Source organism: Mirounga leonina, unplaced genomic scaffold (assembly GCF_011800145.1).
Source record: "Mirounga leonina isolate KUSES-001 unplaced genomic scaffold, KU_Mleo_1.0 Mir_101135, whole genome shotgun sequence".
Taxonomy (NCBI): Eukaryota; Metazoa; Chordata; class Mammalia; order Carnivora; family Phocidae; genus Mirounga; species Mirounga leonina.
Window position 1 is genome coordinate 11,258 of NW_023270068.1, and position 8,363 is coordinate 19,620.

Below are 8,363 nucleotides of genomic sequence, written 5' to 3' on the forward strand. Positions count from 1 at the left end.
TTTTATTATTTCCTCCTTTCCCCATGAGCCTCTCTTTGGTTTCTTAAATTCCATATATGAGTGAAAATCATATGGTAATTCTTTCTCTGATTGACTTATTTTGCTTAGCATAATACCCTCTAGTTCCATCCACGTTGTTGCAAATGGTAAGATTTCATTTTTTGATGGCTGAGTAATATTCTAGTGTGTGTGTGTATACATATACTGTAGTTTTGCCCACAGGATGGTGCTCTCAAAGCATTTTGATGACTGGGATCCCATTTCTTAGGAGTGTTTCAGGGACAGCCTGTTTCTAGAAGGAATCAGACCAAAGGCCAGCCCAGTTTCAGAGAGAACAGTTCAGTCCCAAACAGACCAGGGACTGAAGGCTAGCCCAGTTCCAACAAGCAGAGTCCCAAAGGGAAGAGTGCAGTTGCAAAGGAGAATAGGACCAAAGCCTACGCAATTCCAACTGGCACAGATCTCACTGGAAAGGTCTGCTTTTAAAAGGACTCAGATTGAGGGCTAGCCCAGTTCCATTAAGAGCAGTCCCATTCCAAACAGGAATTAGATCAAAGGCTAGCACACACAGTTCCTTCAGGAAGAGTCTGAATCAAACCAGAAGGCCAAATGAATACACGAAGAAATGATTAAAAAAAAAAAAAAAAAAAAAGGCCTTCAATAGATCCCAAGTAAAGCTTGGAGAACTCAGACACAGGATGTGGAGCTTGAAATCTAGGAAGAAACTTGCCCTCAAAACCCCAGGTGGGGGGCACCTGGGTGTCAGTGAGTTAAGCATCCAACTTTTGATTTCAGCTCAGGTCATGATATCAGGGTCCTGTGATTGAGCCCTGCATCAGGCTCCCCACTCATTGGGGAGCTTCTCTCTCTCTCTTTCTCCCTCTCTCCCTTTCCTTCTACCCTTCCCCCAGCTTGTCCTTTCTGTCTCTTTCTAAAATCAGAAAATAAATCTTTAAAAAGAACTATCAAGACAACTTCTAAATATGGAGAAGATTGTACTAAGAGTTTTTTAATCTGTTTTAGAAGAAAAACATGATGGTATTTTTTAATAAAATGTTAAAAATGACACTTGTGTCTACCAATTCATACATTTCCAATTTCTTCACTTTTCTGTTTTGCTTATTTTTTAATTCACACATTATATTCATATGTCTTCCTAAGTTAATACTGTCAAGGCTCCTTTCTGTGGCTTGTTGTAAGAAAGAAGATAGGCCTTCTAAGGAGAATGCAGCTTTCTATAACTTAAGTGATTGTTGTTATTGTTGTAGGTTATTACTTACTTTTCCCACACAGGTGAAAATTTCTTCCCACATTGACTAGTCATTTAAAAAAGGAACGTATCTCTATCAGTATGATTTCATTTCATCATAGTGTATTTCACTTGATATTCTATTTGTAAGTATTTAGTAAATATAGGTATATTTTAGACATAAGACTATCCCCCAGTTCATTGAATTTGAAAAGATACATATATCCTATGTACACAATTTTAAGGTTTGCACATTTGAATTCATAAATGGAGAACTTCTGCATATGGAATTAAGTAAATTGCTGAAGAAAATGTAAGGGGGCATAATCATTTTGGGGGAAGAAATAATGGCTTATATTGCACAGACGTGCTATAGTTACTCAATTATATATCTGGATAGGAGTAATTTGATGACAATACCCCCATTTTCCCCAATTTATTAATGATTTCAGAAACTTAATATATCACAATTTCATTCCAAGATAATGAAATCAACAAATCTGTTGTGTGCCACTATTCTTTTTAAAAATTTTTTATTCATGTATAAGTAACAAATGGTGTTCTATTAGTGCCAGGTGTGCAGTCTAATGATTCAACCATTGTATACGTGACTCTGTGCTCATCACCATCAGTGTCCTCTTAATCCCCTTCACCTTTATCACCCATCCCCCCACTCACCTCTCCTCTGTCAACCATCAGTTCATTCTCTGTATTTAAGAGTCTGTTTTGATTCATCTTTTCTCTCGGCTTATTAAATTCCAGATATGAGTGAAATCATATGGTATTTGTCTTTCTCTGACTCCTTTCAATTAGCATCTTATCTTCTAGATCCATCCATGTTGTTGCAAATGGCAAGATCTCATACTTTTTATTATGGCTGAATAATATTCTTTTGAATATATACTCCATCTTCTTTATCCATTAATGTATGCATAGACACTTGAGTTGCTTCCATATCTTAGCTGTGGTAATAATGCCTCAGTTAATGTAGGGGTCCATCCCTCTTCTCAAATAAGTGTTTTCATTTATCTTGGGTAGATAAATGCCCAGCTGTGGAATTACTGGATCCTATGGTATGTATAAATTTTGTGAGGAACCCACATCCTGTTTTCCACAGTGGCTGTACCAGTTTGCATTCCCACCAACAGTGCATGAGGTTACCTTTTGCCCCAGTCCTCAGCAATACTTATTTCTTATGTTTTTCTTCTACCCATTATGACATGTGTGAGATGCTATCTCACGGTTATTTTGATTTGAATTTCCCCCATGATTAGTGAAAGGAAGCATCTTTTCATGTGTCTGTTACCCATCTGTATTTCTTTTTAGAGATATGTCTATTTGTGTCCTCTGCTTATTTTTCACTTGGCTCATTTGGGGTTTTTTTTGGTGTGACATTGTATAAGTTCTTTATTTTGGATATTAACTTCTTACCAGACACATCATTTGCAAACATCTTCTCACATTCAGTATGTTGTCTTTGTGTTTTGGTGGTAGTTTCCTTCACTCAGCAGAAGTTTATATTTCGTTGTAATCCCAGTGTATTAATTTTGCTTTTTGTGTCCCTTTTGCTAGAGGAGACCTATCCAGAAAAATGTTTCCATGACTGATGTCAAAGAAATTACTGCCTGTATTCTTTTAGGAATTTTATGGTTTCAGGTCTCACATATAGGTCTTTAATCCATTTTGAGTCTATATTTGAGCATGGTGTAAGGAAGTGATTGGTTTCATTGTTTTGTGGGTGGCTGTCCAGTTTTTCCAACACCATTTGTTGAAGGGACAAGTCTTTTCCCCATTGTGTATCTGGTCTCCTTTGTCATGGATGAATTGACCATACAAGAATGGGGTTATTTCTGAACTGTCTGTTCTGTTCCATTGACCTGTGTATTCATTTTTGTGCCAGGCCATATTGTTTTGATTCCTACAGTGTTGTAGTATATCTTGAAATCTGGAATTGTGATACCTCCAGTTTTGTTCTTCTTTTTCAAAATTGCTTTGGCCCTTGAGGGTCTTTTGTGTTCCATACAAATTTTAGGATTCTTTGTTCTAGTTGAGTGAAAAACTGCTGTTGATATTTTGATAAGGATTGCATTAAAACTGTAGGTTCCTTTTGGTAGTATGGCCATTTTCATATTGGTTCTCCCAATTGATGAACATGGAATTTGTTCATGGATTTGTTTCTGTCGTCTTCAATTTCTTTCACCAGTGTTGGACAGCTTTCAGAGTACAGGTGTTTCACCTCCTTGGTTAAGTTTTTTGCTAGGTGTTTTAAATGTTTTGGTGTAATTGTAAACAGGACTGTGTTCTTAGTTTCTCTTTCTACAACTTCATTAGGAGAGTATAGAAACGCAACAGATTTCTGTGTATGAATTTTGTATCTAAAACTTTATTGAATTTATCGATCACTTCTAGTAGTTATTTGGTAGAGTCTTTAGGGTTTTCTATGTATAGTCTCATGTCATCTGAAAATAGTGAAAGTTTCTTTCCTGTGGCAGAAAACCAAAAGGAATCCATGGCTGGCATGTCAACCTAAAGAAAAAATATCAGACAAGTGCCTAGAAATATCCAAGAAGTTTATATGTAATCTTCCTTTCTTTTTTTGAAGATTTTTTTTTTTTGGAGTAAAACAAGATTTCATTGTTGACAAGGTTACTTCTGAGTTGCAGAAATTCTTTTGGTTTTTCCCTGTACTCCCCCATTCAATCTGGACTGCCATAATGAGACAGACAGAAAGTGCGAGGACACTTTTTTCTTGCATCTCTAGTGGAAACCTTAGCAGCAGACAGGAACTGCTCCAGGTCTGTCAAACGGATGCATTATTTATTTATTTTTGAGAGAGAGAGAGAGAGAGAGGAGAGGGAAAGACAGGGAGAGAGAGAAGCTCAGGTAAGACTCTGATGAGCATGGACCCCAACACAGGGCTCGATACCATGATCCTGATCTTAAGCAACTGAACCACCAAGGTGCCCTGAGGGCTATTTGTCATCTTTCAAAATTGAAAAAGAAATTCAAATCAACAACTGCCACACGATTTTCAAAACATTCGTCACAGTAAGCAGTACATTTTATTTTAGTTTTAGTTTTTTAGTTTTTTTCAAAATTTAAATTCAGTTAATTAGCATATAATATAGTATCAGTTTCAGAGGTAGAGGTCAGTGATATCAGTCTTATATAATACCCAATGGCAATTACATCACATCCCCTCCTTAATGCCATCACCCAGTTACCACATCCCTCCACCGTCGTCCCCTCCAGTAATGCTCCGTTTGTTTCCTATGATTAAGAGTCCTTATGGTTTGTCTCCCTCTCTGGTTTCATGTTCTTTTATTTTTCCCTCTCTTCCCCTATGACCCTCTGTTTTGTTTAATTCCACATACTAGTGAGATCATATGATAATTGTCTTTCTCTGATTGACTTATTTCACTTAGAATAATACCCTTTAGTTCCATCCAGCTCATTGCAAATGGCAAGATTTCATTTTTTGATGCCTGAGTAGTATTCCATTGTGTATATATATCACATCTTCCTTATCCATTCATCTGTTGATGGACATCTGGGCTCTTTCCATAGTTTGGTTATTGTGGACATTGCTGCTATAAACATTGGGGTACAGATGCCCCTTCGGATCACTACATTTGTATCTGTGGGGTAAATACCCAGTAGTGCAATTACTGGATCATAAATTAGCTCTTTTTACAACTTTTGAGGAAACTCCATACTGTTTTCCAGAGTGTCTGCACCAGCTTGCTTTCCCACCAACAGTGTAAGAGGGTTCCCCTTTCTCTGCATCCTCACCAACATCTGTCATGTCCTGTCTTGTTAATTTTATCCACTCTGACTGGTGTGAGGTGGTATCTCATTGTGCTTTTGAATTCTATTTCCCTGATGCCAAGTGATGTGGAGCATTTTTTCATGTATCTGTGGGCCATTTGTATGTCTTCTTAGGAGAAATGTCTGTTCATGTCTTCTGCCCACTTCTTGACTGGATCGTTTGTTCTTTAGGTGTTGAGTTTGATAAGATCTTTATAGATCTTGGTTACCAGTCCTTTATCTGATAGGTCATCTCCAAGTATCTTCTCCCATTCTGTTGGTTGTTTGGTATTGTCGACTGTTTCCTTTGCTGTGCAAAAGCTTTTTATCTTGAAGAAGTCCCAATAGTTCATTTTTGCCTTTGTTTCCCTTGCCTTTGGAGAGATATCTAGCAAGAAGGTGCTGCGGTCGAGGTCACAGAGGTTACTGCCTTTGTTCTCCTCTAGGATTTTGATGGATTCCTGTCTCACATTTAGGTCTTTCATCCATTTTGAGTATGGTGTAAGGAAATGGTCCACTTTCATTCTTCTGCTTGTGGCTGTCCAATTTTCCCAACACCATTTGTTGAAGAGACTTTTTTCCACTGGATATTCTTTCCTGCTTTGTCAAAGATTAGTTGACCATAGAGCTGAGGGTCCATTTCTGGGCTCTCTATTCTGTTCCATTGATCCAGGTGTCTGTTTTTGTGTCAGTACCATACGTTCTTGATGACTACAGCTTTGTAATACAGCTTGAAGTCCGGAATTGTGATGCCACCAGCTTTGGTTTTCTTTTTCAACATCCCTTTGGCTTTTTGGGGTCTTTTCTGGTTCTGTACACATTATAGGATTATTTCTTCCAGGTCTGTGATAACTGTTGATGGTATTTTGATAGGGATTGCATTGAATATATAGGTTGCTTTGGTAGTGTAGACATTTTAACAATATTTTTTCTTCCAATCCATGAGAATGAAATGTTTTTTCATTTCTTTGTGTCTTCCTCAATTTCTTTCATGAGTCTTCTATAGTTTTCTGAGGACAGATCCTTTGGGCTCTTTAGTTAGGTTTATTCCAAGGTGTATTACAGTTTTGAGTGCAATTGTAAATGGGATCGACTCCTTAATTTCGCCTTTCTTCTCTCTCATTACATAGAAAAGCAGCTGATTTCTGTGCATTGATTTTATATCCTGCCACATTGCTGAATTCCTGTATGAGTTCTAGCAGTTTTGGGGTGGAGTCTTTTGGGTTTTCAACATAGAATATCATGCCATCTGCAGAGAGTGAGAGTTTGCCTTCTTCTTTGCTGATTCAGATGCCTTTTATTTCTTTTTGTTATCTGATTGCTGAGGCTAGGACTTCTCGTACTATGTTGAACAACTGTGGTGATAGTGGACATCCCTGTCATGTTCCTGTCCTTAGGGAAAGAGCTCTCAGTTTTTCCCCACTGAGAATGATATTCACTGTAGGCTTTTCATAGATGGCTTTTATGATATTGAGGTATGTTCCTTCTATGCCTACCCTGTAAAGAGTTTCAATCAAGAAAGGATGCTATTCTTTGTCAAGTGCTTTTTCAGCATCTATTGAGTGGGTCATATGGTTCTTGTCTTTTCTTTTCTTTAGGTAGTGTACCACATGGATTGATTTGCAGATACTGAATCACCCTTGCAGCCCAGGAATAAATCCCACTTGGTTGTGGTGAATAATCCTTTTAATGGACTGTTGGATCCTACTGGCTAGTATCTTGGTGAGAATTTTTGCATCCATGTTCATCAGGGATATTGGTCTGTAATTCTCCTTCCTGGTGGGGTCTTTGTCGGTTTGGGGAGCAGGTAATGCTGGCCTCATAGAAAGAGTTCGGAAGTGTTCCTCCCATTTCCGTTTTTTGAAACAGCTTCGGAAGAACAGGTATAATCTCTTCTTTAAATGTTTGGTAGAATTACTCTGCAAAACCTCTGGTCCTGGACTCTAGTTTGTTGGGAGATTTTTGATGACTGCTTCAATTTGCTAGCTGGTTATGGGTCTGTTCAGGTTTTCTCTTTCTTCCTGTTTCAGTTTTGGTGGATTAGACGTCTCTAGGAATGCATCCATTTCTTCCAGATTGCCTGATTTGTTGGCATATAGTAGCTCAGAATAAGTTCTTATAATTGTTTGTATTTCTTTGATGTTGGTTGTGATCTCCTCTCTTTCATTCATGATTTTATTTATTTGGCTCCTTTCTTTTTTCTTTTTGATAAGTTTGGGCAGGGATTTATCAATCTTATTAATTCTTTTAAAAGAACCAGGTCCAGGTTTCATTGATCTGTTCTACAGTTATTTTGGTTTTTATTTCCTTGATTTCTGCTCTGATCTTTATTAATTCTCTACACCTGCTGTGTTTAGGCTTTATCTGTTTCTCATTCTCCAGCTCCTTTAAGAGTAAGGATACGTTGTGTAATTGAGACTTATTTCTTGTGAAAGGCTTGTAATGCTATATGCTTCCCTCTTAGGCCCACCTTTGCTGCATCCCAAAGGTTTTGAACTGTTGTGGTTTAATTTTCATTCGTTTCCATGAATTTTTTAAATACTTCTTTAATTTCTTGGTTGATGCATTCATTCTTTAGTAGGATGCTCTTTAGCCTCCATGTATTTGAGTTCTTCCAGATTTCCTCTTGTGATTGAGTTCCAATTTGAAAGCACTGGGGTCTGAGAGTATGCAAGGAATAATCCCAATCTTTTGGTACCAGTTGAGACCTGATTTGTGACCCAGTATGTGATCTATTCTGGAGAATGTTCTATGTGCACTGAAGAGAAATGTGTATTCTGTTGCTTTAGGATGGAATGTTCTGAATATATCTGTGAAGTCCATCTGGTCCCCTGTGTCATTCAAAACCCTTGTTTCCTTGTGGATCTTCTGCTTAGATGATATGTCCATTCCTTTGAGTGGGGTGTTAAAGTCCCCTACTATTATTGTATTATTATCAATGTGTTTCCTTAATTTTATTAATTGGCTCATATAGTTGACAGCTCCCATGTTAGCAGCATAAATATTTACAATTTTTAGATCTTCTTGTTTGATAGACCCTTTTAAGTATGATATAGCTTCCTTCCTCAGCTCTTATTACAGTCCTTGGTTTAAAATCTAATTTGTCTGATAAGGGTTACTACCCCAGTTTTCTTTTGATGTCCATTAGCACGATTCCACCCCCCAATTTCAATCTGGACGTGTCTTTGCATCTAAAATGAGTCTCTTTAGACAAAATATGGATGGGTCTTGCTTTTTCATCTAGTCCAATACCCCGTATCTTTTGATTGTCCATTTATCTCATTTACATTCAGAGTAACTATTAAAA

The 8,363-nt window shown here is 37.5% G+C and overlaps 1 non-coding gene across 1 annotated transcript; it reads right to left on the minus strand.

Moving 5' to 3' along the window:
- Nucleotides 1-3,929: 3,929 nt before the first annotated feature.
- LOC118010820 lies at nt 3,930-4,063 on the minus strand. Its single transcript, XR_004679330.1, has one exon. It is a non-coding gene; the product is annotated as a small nucleolar RNA SNORA31 (small nucleolar RNA).
- Nucleotides 4,064-8,363: the final 4,300 nt, after the last annotated feature.